Source organism: Schistocerca gregaria, chromosome 5, assembly GCF_023897955.1.
Source record: "Schistocerca gregaria isolate iqSchGreg1 chromosome 5, iqSchGreg1.2, whole genome shotgun sequence".
In the NCBI taxonomy this organism is placed as follows: domain Eukaryota; kingdom Metazoa; phylum Arthropoda; class Insecta; order Orthoptera; family Acrididae; genus Schistocerca; species Schistocerca gregaria.
Genome location: NC_064924.1, coordinates 546254768 through 546274626, shown reverse-complemented (window position 1 = coordinate 546274626; position 19859 = coordinate 546254768).

Genomic DNA, 19859 nt, shown 5'->3' with positions numbered 1-19859 from the left:
GGTGGCACCTTCATGCACTAATTGAAGATCAAGCACTTCCAGATGACGCACTGTGGACCTTGTGGATGGTCAGACTTCCATCGACCTACAAGTTCACTTGCTATCTCATGTAGCTGACCCTCTTGAGGTTCATCTACACGTGGCCAATCGGGCCTATGCAATCATTTGTCACCAACACTGCCTGTCACATATGACGCCGCCATCGCCTTCAATTGGCACACCCGCACCTTTGGTTCTGTGCCCTGCTGGCAGGGGCCAGCGCGCATGCCTTGGTAGCTCAGCAGCCTGTCAGGAGCTGCCACCTGGTGACCTAAAAGAGGTACTGCCTGCTATGTCCCAACAGCGGCAAACCCCACCCGAGCAGCAGCCCAAGTGGTCTCAGTCAATGACGCAATAAGCCACATCACCTGCCCATTCCATACTGAATCGCCTCCAGGCTTACCTGCTATGCCGCGCTTGCCTTGTGCATACCAAAACGATACTGACAGGCACGTTTAGGCGCCACATTCCACCACAATCAACCACAATGCCTACCATCTGACGTCGCACCACTTTCTCCAGTGACACGATGCCTCTACGTCATGGACTTATCTTCAGGCACTCACTTTCTCATCGACAGCTGCACCGACGTCAGCATTACCCAGGCAAAGCACGTGGGCAAAATGCTTTCCCCTGCTAACCTTGCTTTGATCGCCGCAAATCACTCTCCTATTGTAGTCCTTGGCTCCATCTAGATGTCGCTTCCCCTATCACCAGTCGCCACCTTGCCTTGGACTTGCCACATTGCTGATGTGGATGAACCTGTGATCAGTTCCACATGTGCATCTCTGCTTGAGGGCATTACTACATGACTCCAATCAGACATGTGTACATAGATCAATGTGCTCTGCACACATAACCATGCATTACATACCCACATTGCCACTGCCTCCGCTGAATTGGTTCTCACATGAAGTATGATTTGCAGTCTGTCTGCAGAGCTGCATCATTCAGAACCATCATTCACTTCTTCTCTGTCTTCACACTGCATTGGTCCTGTGTCGAGTTTCCCTCCTCTTGGTGTCAGTTCCGCGCTGTCGCAGGTAAATCTACAAGATGCTCATGTTCTTGCTTTGAGGGATTCCTCACATTGTGTGGCTGCTGCGCCTGCCCTCCATCGTCATCTGCTGCCGACACCCCACCCACTCCTTTCCGGGTCGACAAGGTCAGTGATTTGCTTGTGCGGTTGGCTCAGCAGTCCCTGTTCCTGCAGGAGTTCCACTGCACTACCCACTGTCTGCTGAGTAAAGATAACATCATTGCAGATGCCCTCTCGCATACATCAGGTGGGTTGTCGCAAAGCAATGACGACGAACTGCACGAGCTGAGATATGATGTTATGTTCCTCAGGCAGATTCCTTTTGAGAAATACATGGGCTCCGGATTGAGCAACATTGGCCAGGAACAGGATAAAGGCCAAGCATGGAAGGTTATTAAAACAAAATGGGCTGACCGAATGCAGGTTAATATCCAGAGGTTCTACACAGTCTGGGCAGGAATTCTATTTCGTAGACGGAGCGAAAACGAGGATGTGAGGATGCTATGCATTCCTGAGGATTTTATCAGCATACTCATATGGTACACCCACCTCAGTTACACCCACTTCAGACTCCGCAAATGTTTCCTAAAACTGAGACAGTCAGCCTACTTCAATAACATGGAGAAAAAGATGCGAAAAGTTCTGACAACCTGCGTGGTATGTCAAAAGGCAAAATCTCCAAGGGTGTCTCATTGCAGTCCCCTTTATCCATTAATTCCTTCTGCCCACCACTCGAACCGGATTCCATTACGTTCTTCTCATGGTCAAATTGACGTCTAAATATGTGGTCTTTGTGCCCCTCAGATGTGCCACAGCGAGGACTGTGACAAGAGCTTTTGAGGAGCGGTTTCTGCAAGAGGTTGGGAATGTAGACAAGGTCATCTCGGACAATAGGTTCCAATTTAGATCTCGGATATGGCGAGAAATGCTCGACAGAAGAGGGATTAAGGCGGTGTTTACCTCCCTTTCCCACACCCCATCCAACCCTAGTGAGTGCATAATAAAGGAGCTTAACTAGCTATGTCGACTCTCTCGCCATAAGCAGCACCAGAATTGGGGCGAATATCTTGCAGAGTTCCAGGATGTAATTAATAACCTGCAACAAGAGTCGACAGGGGAAACACATTTTGAAAAATGCGCCGCCCACCGATCGTACTAAGGAACTTGTCAATTTCCCTACTGCCCCTCACGGGAGGCATTAGGAGACGGTATGCCTTGCCCTCAAGAGAATCAGGCAGCAAGCCGAGAAGCAGAAGGCACAATACAAAGGGTCCATTAGACAGATGAACCTGACCGTCGGGCAAAAGGTACTCCATCAGAACATGGTAGAAATAGAAACCCTGAAGACAAAAATATCACGAGGTATGCACCATGTAACTAACCTGAAGAAGCCTTTTGTCGTTACTGTGTTTAGAATGATCTAGTGCCATTGGTTGTCTATTGTGTCCTTGCATTCCCTGCTTAATGTTGTTTGTATTGGTTTGAATGTCACCATTTTGGTTGGTCCTTTTCTGTCGCAAGTGCTGGATTGAGTTGGTTCTTACTGCGCATTTCTCGATCGATGGAAGAGCAGAAGTCTTGTCTGTGACGGGAAGGGCTAGAAATTTGAGTCAGTTAGCTCTGCCAGACGAGTGGAATCGTTCTGAGTATGACTTACTTGCCATGCTGTTGACTTACGAATGCACTAGTCCATTTTCCAGAAAAGCAATGATGAATCGGAACCTGTCAGAGAGGATAACCCAGTGGAGCAGACGAGGTACAGTACTGAGCGAACGACAACAGGTACCGAAGCACCAACTATCCAAGTATTTATGGAATAATAATTCCAAAGCACTAAGTAAACACACCAATCAGTAAACAGACTGAACCTTTACCTAAACTAGTTTCACTGTATCCCCTTGTGATAAATGTATCTTGTGTCCCTGTGCTTCACTAGTTTTCATACTATGTTTCAGTCACCTGAGTTAGTTGAGGTTCTATTTGTCAAATCAGCCACGATGCTGGACAGTAGATAGATAAAGAGAGAGAGAGAGAAACCCATCTACAGAAGCCAGGCCCAGTCACAGTCATCTAGAGTGACGGACTTCTTTAAATTTCTTTGGTAATGGTCAAGAGAATGACCAGTGAGTGTGACATCATATTCATTATCCACTTACATGTAGATTGTTGTTGCATGTGGACTAATGGTTGTAGTACTGGTGACAGAACTAACACAGTGCATGCGCTCCCAAAGTATCCTGTGTGACGTCACCTTCCCTACCTGTTACTTGTTTTCATGATGTAAGACAATTCTATGGTCCTGTTTGGTCAGGATAGATTCTTTTTGTAATATTGTGAGCCCATAAAGTTTTTGTGTCAGACTTTGTCAATGTAAATGAACTGGGCCCTATTAATTGTGAAGCCACAAGACCAATGTTCCAAGTGAATTTGAGAAGGCTGTACAATTTGTCAATAATCGTAAAACCTATGTTATATTCTTCTCTTAGTGTGTAGTTTTTCTCATATAGGTAAAAATGACCTTTGTTAACCCATGGAATGATCTGGGCACTCCTAAGTGTAAAGCCAGCACCTATTGCTCTTTGTTTGTGAACCTTATTGTAACCTTTCTTTTCTGAATGTAACCCACTTTCTTAGGTCAGTGTACCAGTTGTAAAGGCTTTGTATGAAACTGATGTTATTTGTCACTGAAAATATTATTGCATGTCGCCGGAGTAAAAGCACTGTGTGCTGAAGTGGCCAGCAGTCGAGGTAACGGGAACAGCACTCCTGCGGCGAGGGGTTGTGCTGCGGCCTGGTGACGTGCTGCTACCACTTCACCCTGCATTCTGTTGATCACCTCACGGCAGTGTAGCTGTGGCAACAACGAGCCAACGCAGCCTGCAGTTGGGGGCCCACAGTTTACATGAACCAGATGATGATGAATTCCATTGTAATACAGAAAGCCTAGAGCCCAAATTGTTTACTCAGATCAAGCTTAACAGTTTGGTTAGGGATCTGAGATTAACAAAAGAAAAAGCTCACTTTCTTGGCTCAAGATTAAAAGAAAACAGTTGGAACCAGAATATACATGTATAGAAATAGAAAGCAGCAGTTTTCCAAGTTTTTCAACAAGAAGGTGATTTAATGTACTGCCCCAGACATTCATGATCTGATGAATGAGTTTGGTATTGAATACAAAAAGGTAGACTGGAGACTGTTTATTGAGTCATCCAAAACTAGTTTAAAGGCTGTTTTACTACACAACGGCAACATGTATGCATCTATACCTGTTGGACATTCTGTACATATGACAGAAAGCTATGAAAACCTAGAAATAGTGCTAAATGAAATAGGCTATTCTGCTCATGGTTGGATGGTATGTGGCAATCTAAAAGTACCATGCATGCTCCTTGGTCAACAAGGTGGCTTTACCAAATTTCCACGTTTCTTGTGTAAATGAGACAGTTGGGATAGGGATCAACACTGGTGCAGAAAGAACTGGCCTGTAAGGGAGTCGTTAAAACCTGGTGAGAAGAACGTTCTACACAAAAACCTTGTAGATCCAAAAAACGTGCTCCTACAACCTCTACATATAAAGTTAGGCCTAATGAAACAGTTTGTAAAGGCTTTCCCTAAAGATGGACCTTGTTTTAAGTATCTCTGCCAAAAGTTTCCACACGTTTCAGAAGCTAAACTAAAAGAAGGCGTCTTTGTTGGACATGACATTAGAAAATTGATGTTTGATGTTAACTTTGAATCCACAATGACCTTAAAGGAGAAAGAAGCGTGGATATCATTCAAGCAAGTCGTTACAATGTTCTTAGGACATAGACCCAGAATATGTTTCTATTATAGCTAGTTAAAGTACTTTAAAACTTTAGGATGTTTAATGAGCCTGAAAGCTCACTTTTTGAACACTCACCTTGATTACTTCCTGTACAATATGGGAGATGTTAGTGACGAGCAAGGAGTGTTTTTTCACCAGGACATTAAAGTGATGGAAAAACGCTACCAAGGCTGCTCAACACCAACATGATGGGGGACTACTGTTGGTCACTTCACCTAGTTCAGTAAGCAACTCACCATAGAAGAAGCTACACAAGAATTTTCAAAGAGAAAAGAGAAAGAAAATACAAACCAATTCCAGCTGACAAGTGAAACCTCTATTAACACATATCATTGTTTAAGTAGCTTACTGCAAATACAAACCATGCTTATGTTGTAACAAAGCATTTCATTTAATTTCCCTGCTTAACATATAGCATAGAACTTTTATACTATAATCTGCCAGGGTAGCCGAGAGTGCTAACGTGCTGCTTCCTGGACTTGGGCAGGCGTGCTGGCCCAGGATCGCATCCACCTGGTGGAATAACGACAAGGGCCGGTGTGCTGGCCAGCCTGGATGTGGTTTTTAGGCAGTTTTCTACATCCCGCTAGGTGAATACCGGGCTGGTCCCCACGTTCCGCCTCAATTACACGCACCGCAGACATTTGAAACATGTCCACACTATGTCACGATTTACACTAGACGCAGACAGTTGGGGTACACTGATTCCGTCCTGGGGGGGGGGGGGGGGGGGGGGGGTACGGGGTGGAGGCAGGAAGGGCATCTACGGGGTGGCGACAGGAAGGGAAGCCGGTCAGCCCTAAAACTAACATTGCCAAATCCATTGTAACCACACCAACCTTGCAATCGCTGCAGGACTGTGGCGTATGCAAAAGAAGAAGAAGAAGAATAGGATTTTTATAATATACAAAAAAGCATATTGCTCAAACTATGGGTGATATAAAAAAAAAATAAGGCTAGATTTGGATTCAGCTCATAAAAATCTATAAAGATCAGCTATCAAAATAAAAAAGTTTTCCAAAAAAAATTTTTCATTGGCCTGTGTTATTAGCGTTTCTTCCTGTTCCACTCACATATGGAGTGCAGGAAGAATGATTGATTGAATGACTGCATCTGCACATGCAGTAATTATTCTAATCTTAATTGCATAGGATTCCACGGCCAGTCGACGTAAAAGTTTTCTGGGTGTGGTACCATTCACAATGTATAAAACTACTGTTGCTTTCATATATTATGACGCAGTACTACAACCAGAAAACTTTTATGTTGACTACTCTAACCTTATCTTCAAACATCTCTATGTAAGCGATACGCAGGGTATTGTAGTAAATTCCTAGTCATTGTTTAAAACTGCTTTTTGAAACTTTGTTAAAAGACTTTCTCGGAATAGTTTACGCCCGTCTTCAAGAATCTTGCAGTTCAGTTCCTTCAGTATCTCTGTAATTCTCCCACATATCAATTCTGTGACCACTGATGCTGCCCTTCTCTCTATGTATTCAATATCCCCTGTTAGTCCTACTTGGTATGGATCCCACACACTTGAGCAATATTCTAGAACTGGTCGTGAGAGTTACTTATAAGCAAACTCATTGTAGACTGACTGTACTTCCCAGTACTGCCACCTGCTATACCCACAACTGAGCCTATGTGATCATTCCATACTCCTACACAGTGCTACAACCAGGTGTTGGTAGGAGTTGGCAGATTCAAATGCTGACTCACTACTATCCGTCATAGGATCTCACGTTTTTACGTTTTGTCAACTTTCCTTTCTAAACATTTGACCCTTTCGCAGGTGCATTTACTGTAGCAATCGATGAAGATAATTTTTTTGCTGTCCTGTTGAATTGTGATCAACTGAATATTTTTTTGATAATTTTATTTTTGTAATTTGGACCAAAAACTATGGTGTTACATTTATCACCACGGAACCTTTGTAAGTGCTGGTAAATGGATTTCCCACTTCCCTTTTGTGAGCTGTTGTGTGTTCAAGTGTTTTCCATTTTTATTAGGTTTTCTTTTACTTTATTAAAACTTACCACAATGCGAAAGCAATTATTGAAACATTATCACCCAATAAACGTATTAACTGATGCAAGTCACAATAATTTATACTGCAGAAGCAAAGCAATGTGTCCCGACAATAGTAATGACCCCACGACAAATGTAGCAGTTCTCATGCACCTGGTGAAGTACACTATCATGAGATGTCACGTGTAGACGAGATGGTACAATGCATTCCCAAAAGCTTTGGGATACTGCTAAGTCGGTGGTAAGTATGCTCTCCAAGGACTACAAATGACAGATTAATTTTGTGGTAAGTATACTTCCCAAACTCCTTTCAGAAACTACTTTGTTGGTAACCATACGTCCCAATAACCATTAACACAGAGTTGCTTAGTGATTATATATCTCCCTAAGTCCTGAAGGCTATATTTCACAACCAACAGAAAATACACTTGGTGCAGCTGACTGCCTCTACATGCCAGGAGTGTATGGACGTGGTATCACATTCCTTTAAACTCGCTAAAGAAATACATTTAATGCGACGTATATCCCCCACATCCTGCTTAAAGATAAAGTAATTTGCCAGTCTTTGCACCACTGACAATATTCATGAAGCTTCTTTCAGGTAGTGCTTCACTATGTAACATCCTTTCACCCTGTTTACACCGAGCTCCAAAAACCTGATTTAGTAAACCGATTTCCCAATACTGCTTTTGGGTGGCCATATAAACACTTCAAAATCGATTTTGGAAATCCACCTCTAGTTGTATATTTTCCAGTACTGCAATCAATTTTTGATCCCATGTAAACACAACAGGTTTTGAAATGTGTTTGGGTTGTCAAGTTACTTCTTGTTTTCAGAATATTCAGTTAATATGGACTTATTGGGCAATGAAGGAGAAGCTGAAATATTAGACTTAGCATGAAGCTGTCTACCTGTAATATTTAAGTGAAGAGAAATAATGACTGCATTGACTGAATCAGCCGTTTTTCTGGCGGCACATAAGTGGGCCAGAAATCCGCTTCAGACCTTAACATGTAAACATGACAGCAAAAAACGGATTTCGTCTTTCGGAAGTGTTTGTGGTTCGCCAGAAAACTAACAACCAGTAGATCACAAGCTTACACCTCCGAATTCAGTTTGTGCACGCCACCCAAGTGTGTTATTTACACCAGGAAGAATTCTCATTCACTGTTGCATGTTCGCTTTAGTGTAAAGGGAACTTTACAACTTTACTTTATGTGTTCTAATCTCTGCACCCATGATTCATGGTCACATGATTTCTTTACTAAGGGGTTGGTACTGGATGGTATGGCTGCTCACCACTTGTCCAACATTGAAAAGGACATTAATTTGCTGCACTATGAACCATTTTATACAGTTACAATCCACGATTGTTGGTGGTGACCTATGTCATTGCTCAACAATGGACAGTGATGGTGATCTTCCCCAAACTAAGGTGTTCTTAATAATATTTGACATGGTGACCGCTAATGTGCGATAACTCCAGCACTCACTGCTTTACAGGTGGTTTGCCGCATGCATGGGGATCCACAATGTCATCGCAACACATTGTATTCCTCCTGCACACTAATAGTCATTACATGCTCTCACATCCTACTCACTTGACATTCTGAAGTATTCCACTCACCAGGGAAACAGAAGGACACATCACTACCTCCAATCTACTTGGTAAGTTCAACCTTCCATTTCTTATCCACTGGGGACCACAGGTACAAATCCGCTCTTTGTACAGTGCACAGTATAGTATGAAGCAGGTGTTTAAAACCATACAATGATCAAAGGGAGGGAGGGGAGGGGGGGGGTGTTTCACTTTATTTCTTTTTGCCACATCATCTAATGGAAGCACTCATTTGCCTCAACATACATATTTCCATAAATTAAGTGATATGTCCCAAAACAACTAAAGGGCCCTCCTCTTGTGCACTGATGAGCAACTAAAACAAGAATGCCACAAGCACATGCAGGTGGCATTCGAGTCACATGATACCCCACTCCCTATACAGTGATATCTCGTGTTGACCCACTGAATTTACGAGTGTTAAAGATTCAGTCATGGCTAACTATTTGTGATAATCAGGAATATGTCATTGCTGGTTGTTTCCCTCACAGCAATTTCATCACTCATTTTATATCATCATCATTTAAGACTGATTATGCCTTTCAGCATTCAGTCTGGAGCATAGTCCCCCTTATAAAATTCCTCCATGATCCTCGATCCAGTGCTAACATTGGTGCCTCATCCTGTTACTTCAAAGTCATTCTTAACCGAATCCAGGTACCTTCTCCTTGATCTACCCCTACTCCTCCTACCCTCTACTGCTGAACCCATGAGTCTCTTGGGTAACCTTGCTTCTCCCATGCGTGTAACATGACCCCACCATCTAAACCTGTTTGCCCTGACTGCTACATCTAGAGAGTTCATTCCCAGTTTTTCTTTGATTTCCTCATTGTGGACACCCTCCTGCCATTGTTTCCATCTACTAGTACCTGCAATCATCGTAACTACGTTTTTATATCCGTAACCTCAAAATTATTGATAAGGTAACCTGAATCCACAGAGCTTTTGCTCCCATATAACAAAATTGGTCAAAAGATTGAACGGCGCACCGATAACTTAGTCTTGGTACCGACTTCCTTCCTGCAGAAGAGAGTAGCTCGTAGCTGAGCGCTCACTGCATTAGCTTTGCTACTCCTCGCTTCCAGTGCTTTCACTATGTTGCCATCCTGTGAGAATATGCATCCTAAGTACTTGAAACCATCCACCTGTTCTAACTTTGTTCCTCCTATCTGGCACTCAATCCGTTTATATCTCTTTCCCACTGACATTACTTTCGTTTTGGAGATGCTAGTCTTCATACCATAGTCATTACATTTCTGATCTAGCTCTTAACTTTCAATCGAATCTGCTGCCATCACAACTAAGTCATCCGCATATGCGAGACTGCTTATTTTAGTGTTCACATATCTTAATCTCACCCAGCCAGTCTACTGTTTTCAACATATGATCCATAAACAATATGTACCACAGTGGAGACAGGTTGCAGCCTTGTCTTACCCCTGAAACTATTCTGAACCATGAACTCAATTTACCATCAACTCTAACTGCTGCCTGACTATATGTAAAGACCTTTAATTGCTTGCCTCCTATTCCATAATCTCGTAGAACAGACCATAACTTCCTCCTAGGAACCCAGTCACATGCCTTTTCTAGATCTATAAAGCTTAGATACAGTTCCCTGTTCCACTCTCCATTATTTGCCGTAAGCTAAAGATCTGATCTTGACGACCTCTGAGAGGCCTAAACCCACACGGATTTTCATCCAATTTGTCAACTAATACTTACACTTTCCTTTCAACAATAACTGAGAAGATCTTACCCACAATGCTGATTAAAGAGATACCTCTGTAGTTGTTACAATCTCTTCTGTTTCCATGTTTAAAGATTGGTGTGATTACTGCTTTTGTCCAGTCTGATGGAACGTGTCCCGACTCCCAATCCATTTCGAATATCCTGTGTAGCCATTTAAGACCTGACATTCCACTGTATTTGATGAGTTCCGACTTTAATTTCATCCACCCCAGCCACTTTATTGCACTGCAATCTATTGACCATTTCCTCCAGTTCCTCAAATGTGATCCTATTTCCATCATTCCTATCCAATTGTACAATGAAATCTGAAACATTACTGATCGTATTTTCACCTACATTGAGCAACTCTTCAAAATATTCTCTCAATCTGCCCAAGGCATCAACAAGCTTCACCAGCAGTTTTCCTGACCTGTCCAAAGTCATTTCCTTCTTACCTCCCTTTCGAAGACTGCTAATTATACTCCAGAATGGTTTTCCAGCCGCTTGACCCAAAGTCTCCAATCTGTTTGCAAAGTCTTCTCAAGATTTCTTCTTGGATGCTGCAATTATCTGTTCAGCTTTGTTTCTTTCTTTCTTCAACACAACTTTCTCTGTCTACCTGAGTTCTAGTATGTAGCCATCTTTTTCCTTTTACTGGCTGCCTCGACTGTGTCATTCCACCAAGCTGTTGGCTTCACCCTACCTTTACACATTACTCTTCCAAGACATTCTTTAGCCACTTCTAGTACTGTGTCCGTGACCCTTGTCCAATGACTAATTGACTACATTCAGCTAACTGGTACCTTTCTGAGATCACTGTTACGTACTTGTGCCTGATTTCCTTATCCTTAAGTTTCTCCACTCTTATCCTCCTACATATGGATCTGACCACCTGCACTTTTGGCCTCACAATACCAATTTCACTGCAGATTAAATAGTGATCAGTGATCCTGATCTGTTGTTATATAGTCAACGACAGATCTGGTTCCCCTGCCTTCCCAAGTATACCGGTGAATGTTCTTATGTTTAAAAAAGGAGTTTGTGATTACTAAGCCCATGCTGGCACAGAAATCCAAGAGTTGTTTCTCGTTCCTGTTGGCCTCCATATCCTCTCCAACTTTACCCATAACCTTTTCATACCCTTCTGTTCGATTTCCAGTCCTGGCATTAAAATCACCCATGAGCAGAACACTGTCCTTGTCCTTTACTCTAACAACTACATCACTGAGTGCATCATAAAAACTATCCATCTTATCTTGATCTGTCCCTTCAAAATGCGAATATACTGACACAATCCTAGTTTTATTGCTAGACTCTGTCAAACTTATGCACATCAGTTGTTCGTTTACATATCTTATTGCTACTACACTGGGTTCCATTTCTTTCCTGACGTAAAGCCCTACATCCCATTGTGCTATCAGTTACATCAGGCTGAATTCGCAAAATCAGACACTCATTCCTAAGAAAAGGTGTGCATATATGCAAATAAGATCGAATACTGCAGAACATACACCTATTACCTTAATAAGAAAGTTCCAGAATGTGTTACAAATGTGAAGATGGGATAAGCATTAGCATGTAGCAGGATGATTCTACTTCCTTTGATTTCATAACTGCACTTCTCTATATACAAGATCATAGCGATCGGATACTAATGATTGAATTATTGTTCAGCTTATGAGCTACTAAAGGCTTCTATTGCTGACGTTTAATAACCAACATTTAACTGTAACAAATATCCTGTGTGACATGTTTGTGATAATTTTTTCAAGGCACAGCTGCCACAGAATGAAACCCTCTTAACACGCAAGTTGTTATATGAAAAACAAATTACAACAAATCCAATATGGCAACTCAAAATTAGCAAGTGACGGACATCATGGTCAGCTTTCCGACTTCAATTTCAACATATGCATTGTATGGTATCCAAGATATACCTGCTTGATCATATGCTGTTCACTTTATAAGTAGGACAGACATGTAACTTTGACCTCAGTGGGCAAGAAGTTAAGTTCTCTGCATTCTTATTGACAGACAAGATCCTTACAGGAACATTTTATAACAGTAAAACATCAAGTTTTTTGAGATGTGCTCTCATTTCCCATGCAATCATACTGAGAAGTTGTAGTTTGAAAGGACTACAACTGCTTACTGAGCATGGTCTGGTGACCATATGAACAGGTTTAGTAGGCAATAACCCAGATGAGCTGAAATGGATTATTTGTTCTCTGAACAACATGCATTTGTCCTCTAATTGAACAAGGGTGTAAAAATCTCAATTCCTGGAGCATGTGTTCAATTTGGCCACTACCATGCTCTTTGAGGGGTTGTGATGAACATATTGCCCTAACTCAGTCTGTCAGATTAGTAAATAATTTATGATGCTTGAAAATCTCAAAGTGACACCTGAATAGCCACAGAACTGCTAGTGAGCACATGGCAACATGACAGTAAGATGTCTAAACCACTTTACACTTATCACTCAGGGTATCCTTTTAGCATGGGAAACAACCTTTCTGTCTATGGTAGAGAACAGCAATGATTATGGACAGTGGGAAGGAGGGATGAGAGCAACACTTTTACACACATCACCTCTACAAAATCAGTGTTGGACAAGGTAGTCCAGTCAAATTGCAGAAATACCTTGCAAAAGGTGGGGTGGAAGAGTTTATTTTTTCAACTCTTCATATGGTTGGAAATATTAGAAAACAGTTCTGCCAACAAAATTTCGCTTGGAAAAACTTTCTGCAGTCAAAAAAATTGGAAATTTCGGCCTTTTTCCGTTTTTTCAAAGTATCTCAGTTTCATTTGCTCCTATCACTTTAATGTCTATTTTCTTTTTTAAAAAAAGCACAAAATTCTGTACAAATTTGATTCTTGCCATTTTTTTCTACTCCCAGTATCTAAGGCACTACAGCACCTCAAAAAATACAAATTTTTCAAATTTTGAGCATAGTGGCAAGATACCTTATTTTTTAACACTATTTTTTCAGTTTGTGTTTGTGTAGTATAAATACATTATACATCATGTTATATGTTGGAATTTACCACCTCACTTTCAAGTATTCAATTTCTCTGTATGCAACATGAGGATTGCTGGGCACCCAACTATTGTGATTCTTATATAACTACCTGAAGTTCACCATGGGCCACATCAACCCTGGAATTTGTAAAACTATAAATATAAAAATACATCAATAGGCAACATAATTAGGTAGGTAATTATTCTTGTGTATAAAAACCGCACAGTTGACATTAAAAATAAGTAGCTTTTTTGATTAAAATTTATTGTCAGTTGCTAAAAAATGTTTACAGTTCTGGGTGTGTAATAACTGTAATATCGCACATCAGTGCACTTGAGACAGATATGGGCATCACTTCCAACGTTTTGATGGGCCAGATTCCTCAGTGTCACCAGAAATACCTTGAGTTACGGATTCAGGGTCTGTAACTAGAGTTGATCCCAGATTGACCTCTTCTTTAAACAGCGAGTCAGCCTCAGCAAGTTTGTTGATTTCGTCAGCGGTTTCTCCAACTTCCTCAACATCTTCACTGTCTTCATATAAAAATTTTGGCACATTTTCACAGTTGACCCCAATATATTTCTTGCAAATTGAAGAACATTTCAAACCCACTTTTCTGCAGGAGCACTCTCCACCACAGTTCAGCTTGCATGAGGATGAAACAATGTGAAAAAGTGCTTCAGGTGCTGGATCTTGGTTCATAAAAGGTATTGGACTGTGGTCACTGTGATTCCAGCACCATTTCTCAGGAGGTTTCCAGTTTCCCATCCAACTTTGGACTTGTTGGTAAGTCCGCAACGAATGATCTTGTGCAGCACCTAGTGTAGGTGGCAACCGTGCAAGATTCAGTTTGCTTTTTGTGGCAGACTTGGCGAATAGTCTAGTGTGGGAACTGCTGACACCTCCACTATATAATGCGATAGTAACCTGTTTTGTAGCTGTTATTATTTCTTCACGGGTAGCATGTGGTTTATTGAACGTGCAAAGCACTGAGGTTAGGTGTTCATTTTTCGCAACAATATTGCAGCACTTAAAAAGCGGATGTTGTATCACATCTGCTAAAGGCATGAGTGAACAGAATATAATCACTGTCAAACTTGTAAGATGCAGTGGGAAACCACTTGTCTTCTGCATTTCCTCTTCCTGGCTTTAAGAAAAATAAGTTTTCAATGCCTTGCCCCAAACCAATCATGAGCACAAGCAGGTCAACATCATCTCCTACAATAACACTTCCAAAATCTTTGGTTCTTGAAATGACAGATGTTACAATCATAACAGCATCTTCTTGTGCCTGGTGCACTTCAACACTACACTCCAGAAATTCCTTTTTAAGAAGTGTGAACAAACATCTTGTTTCGTTCGTTGTACAAGAACTTGTCCTGAGGGACTTGGTTCACCATCTCTGATTCAATCACGTCAACCAAAGGATGTTTTTTGGACCTACGAATCCTCTCAGCACTCTGTGCTACATTTGTCTCCCTCACATGGATACCCATCAAATACAAATTGCAAATTGAGATCCCAATTGACATTGCAGGTAAGAAACATAGCTTTGGGCTATTGACTCGAAGCAAACATTTCGAGTCCAAGTCACTTTGTGGATAAGGTACCCTCCATCAAAATTTCGTTTTGCATATGGCAGTCTTAACTGCTTGGTTAAAAAGTCATCAGAATTCCCTTTGGTGCGTAAGAAGCATTTCTCTTTGAACTTAAACTGACCTTTCTCCTGCAGCCAACATAGCAAGCCTGTTGGTTCCCGAGGATGTCGAAGGCTAGCTGTTATTCTCTCATTAATGTACTTCTTGTAGCATGCTTCATACACCATCACTTCACTGAGCATTTTCAAATAACGGGAGTGAGCAGACTCCCTGCGTTTAGCACTACAATCGATAAGTGTGCTCAGTCCTTTCTTTTTCACATTGCATCCACCACTCACCACAGTTTTTTCGCAAATGAAACACAAATTCATGTCAGACATACTCATTTTCAGCACCACAACATATACTGAATCTAAGCGACTCCAAACTGTAGGACCCTTATTGTGTGCTTATAGCTGTCAGCACGCTGTGAACGATCACTAGAGAATTTCCTCCCACCCGCCAAAGAATACACACACTTGTCCACTAAAGAACAATTCCTAAATACTTTTTCTTATAGCTGATCATTAATGTCAATCAACTGTAGAAAATGTACAGCACCTGCATGCAATCATATTACGTATTGTAACAAACTTCACGCAATCCAACGTGGATGTGTTCGCAGTTACTGAATATGATGCTGTTTGTCCTGGCCCTGCAGCAGAGCGAGATGGTAAATTCCAATGAATAACATGATGAGTAATATGTTTACACCACACAAATAGAAATAACAATATTTAAAAATTAGGTAATTTGCCACTTTGTTCGAAATTTGAAAAATTTGAATTTTTTGATGTGCTGTAGCACCTTAGATATTGGGAGTAGAAAAATGATACAAATCAAATTTGTAGATAATTTTGTGCTGTTTCAAAAATAAAATAGACAAAGTGATAGACACAAATGCTACTGAGATATTTTGAAAAAACTGAAAAGTTCGAAATTTTCGTAGCTTTTTGACTCTGCAGAAGTTTTCCCAAGCGAAATTTTGTTGGCAAAACTTGGTTTCTAACCTTTCCAACAATATGAACGAGTTAAAAAAATAAAATCTACTCCACCTTTTGCAAGGTACAGGCTTTTTTTCTGACAGTTTCATTGGACTAAGGTGCTCTGTGACAGTTTGCACAGCATTTTCTTTGAATGCTTTCCAGATAATGTAATGTCTGGTACACTCTTGCATTAATGAGAGCACTGGAAGAAAATGAAGTGTCATTTCCTTGTTTGTGCTTTTAAAGCTGCAGATATTTTAGTGATCCCCTCTGCTTTAGCCCTACAGCAGCTTCCTGTACAAATGGCCACAAGTATATGTCTCATTCAGGCAGGTCACAACCAAAATTCCAAGTTATTCTCAGGGAGCTAAAGCCTGTCATGTACAGCACTGTTCATCTCATCTGCTACAGGGGCAGGTGAGCAACCCTTTATTTTTGCTCTCCTGCTCAGTTATTTTTCTAGCCTCTCTCAAAGTATTATTACTTGTCCTTTGAGGCAGGGACCATTCTGTCACTCGCCAAATCACCAAACAAAACAAGTGAGTCAAAGATTAACTTCTGCTAATCCAGAAATAGGGAGCCCTCACCTCCAATTACACTATAGTTACAGGGTGTTTTAAAAATGACCGGTATATTTGAAACGGCAATAAAAACTAAACGAGCAGCGATAGAAATACACAGTTTGTTGCAATATGCTTGGGACAACAGTACATTTTCAGGCGGACAGTAGTTATGATTTTCAACAACAGATGGCGCTTCAAGTGATGTGAAAGATATAGAAGACAACGCAGTCTGTGGGTGCGCCATTCTGTACGTCTTTCTGCTAAAGTGTGTGCTGTTCACAACGTACAAGTGTGCTGTGGACAACATGGTTTATTCCTTAGAACAGAGGATTTTTCTGGTGTTGGAATTCCACCGCCTAGAACACAGTGTTGTTGCAACAAGACAAAGTTTTCAATGGAGGTTTAATGTAACCAAAGGACCGAAAAGCGATACAATAAAGGACCTGTTTGAAAAATTTCAACGGACTGGGAACGTGACGGATGAACGTGCTGGAAAGGTAGGGCGACCGCGTACGGCAACCACAGAGGGCAATGCGCAGCTAGTGCAGCAGGTGATCCAACAGCGGCCTCGGGTTTCCTTTCGCCGTGTTGCAGCTGCGGTCCAAATGACGCCAACATCCACGTATCGTCTCATGCGCCAGAGTTTACACCTCTATCCATACAAAATTCAAATGCGGCAACCCCTCAGCGCCGCTACCATTGCTGCACGAGAGACATTCGCTAATGATATAGTGCACAGGATTGACGACGGCGATATGCATGTGGGCAACATTTGGTTTACTGACTAAGCTTATTTTTACCTGGACGGCTTCGTCAATAAACAGAACTGGCGCATATTGGGAACCGAAAAGCCCCATGTTGCAGTCCCATCGTCCCTGCATCCTCAAAAAGTACTGGTCTGTGCTGCCATTCCTTCCAAAGGAATCATTGGCCCATTTTTCAGATCCGAAATGATTACGGCATCACGCTATCTGGACATTCGTGAATTTGTGGCGGTACAAACTGCCTTAGACGACACTGCAAACACCTCATGGTTTATGCAAGATGGTGCCCGGCCACATCGCACGGCCGACGTCTTAAATTTCCTGAATGAATATTTTGATGATCGTGTGATTGCTTTGGGCTATCCGAAACATACAGGAGGTGGCTTGGATTGGCCTCCCTATTCGCCAGACATGAACCCCTGTGACTTCTTTCTGTGGGGACACTTGAAAGACCAGGTGTATCGCCAGAAACAATTGAACAGCTGAAGCAGTACATCTCATCTGCATGTGAAGCCATTCCACCATATGTGAAAAATATCGTACTATAGTGTTTCCCAGACCGCAGCGCCATCTGTTGTTGACAATTTTAACTACTGTAATTTCGAAAGTTTGTCTGCCTGAAAATGTACAGTTGTCCCAAGCATATTGCAACAAACGGTGTATTTCTATCGCTGCTCGTTTAGTTTGTATTGCCGTTTCAAATATACCTGTCATTTTTGAAACACCCTGTACGTACCATACGAGTCAAACTGGATTAGTCATACTAGGGAGAGCCATATAACAATAAGTAAACAATTTCTTGGCACTGTTCTTTTTGTAGTTCCTTTGTTTAGAATGTGCTGATCATGAATTTATGTTGAGAAGGTTGATTTTGACTGCAATGTCATTTACTTAAATAATTAAATTTTTGTCTGTATATAACTGATAATATACTACAAGTAAAGACAGTGCTGATTATTTGATTCATTCTATCTGTCAAACTAGATGTTAAATGGCTGAAAATATCTTGGAGGAACATCTGCAAAAGGTTTTTGAAAACTTTCCACCTTCATATCTCATTGAAAGAGTGTGTGTGTGTGTGTGTGTGTGTGTGTGTGTGTGTGTGTGTGTGTGTGTGTGTGTGTGTGTGTGTGTTTCCCAATCTTATTACAAAAACATGTAAATCACTGACAGACAATTTAAGGTTAAACCTAAATTTCAGCCAAATATTGGAATCTGCTAACAAAGATTCAGGCTAATCCCCATTAAAAGCATTTATGAAGTAATGTTACTAGCTTTGCATTTTGAATCATTTAAAGTAATAAAATGCATAAAAATGTCAGTCTACACTTCACAGTTATACCTATCAAAGTGAGTACCACTGTATGGGCTGTTAAAACATTTTAAGTAAATATGTAAAAATTATACATGTAACACTATCCACCCAAAACTGAAAAAATTCGCACATTGTCTACAAGGCAAAAAAATTTAGGTGCTTTGCTTGTAGATGTTCAAGATGCTGGGAAACTCAAGTCACAGTTAATCACACCATTTAACTTAATCTAATTTACATAAACCTCATTCAGTACATACAATTTGTTGACTTCCGAGACATGACAAAAATCACACCCGAACCAAATTTGTAAATAGTATGTCTATAGGGAACAACACACTTCTGTTAATATTTTTTGCCATGATTTCTGGGCTGTTATTACAAAATGGACTGTTTACATCTTAATGTGATGGTTGATAGAAACACAAAGTTCAATTTAACCACAGTGTTCCATAACATTTGTTACATTACATGTTCACTTAACATGTTAAAACTGTTTCACATTTGATGTGGTAGCTGGCAACTAGTGGTATTTTGAATGTAGACACCATATAGCAGTTAAATAGTGGTAAGTAGTTTGCAGACTAGCAGTTTCACTGAAATGCGACAAATTTTAGTGTTCCACAAGCAACGCTTGTCTTGCTCTGGACTTTAGTTATTTCTTGCCTGGACCAGTAAATGTGAACACAAACTGCAATAATTTTTATCTGCACAAATTGGAACTAAGGCAACATTTTAGAACTGGCATCAGCAACATGCTCCATTAGTATGCTGTACATGTACAGAGTATGCTGTACAGAGTATGCTGTACAGAGTATGCTGTACAGAGTATGCTGTACAGAGTATGCTGTACAGAGTATGCTGTACAGAGTATGCTGTACAGAGTATGCTGTACAGAGTATGCTGTACAGAGTATGCTGTACAGAGTATGCTGTACAGAGTATGCTGTACAGAGCAGGCACCCTTCTGCTCACTCAGTTAAGTGCAGCTAGTACATGTCACAAGAGGAAACACCCTATTGCATGCATTCTATGCATGTGGGACACTATCATCCTTGCCCTTGTGCACTCTGCCAGCCCAGCCGCGTAACTGCTCCCACAAAGCCATTCGTCCACCTCTGCTGGTCGGCACCTGGCTGGGGCTGAAGCTGGTAAAGCTGGCTGTAGAGGTTTCACTGCAAATTGAGAATACAATTTGCAAATTAAGCCTATGGCCACCTCAGGCAAGTAGCCATGGCCTTCAGCACTACCTGGTTCGTTTTCTACATCTGAAACATTTCATTTTAAATT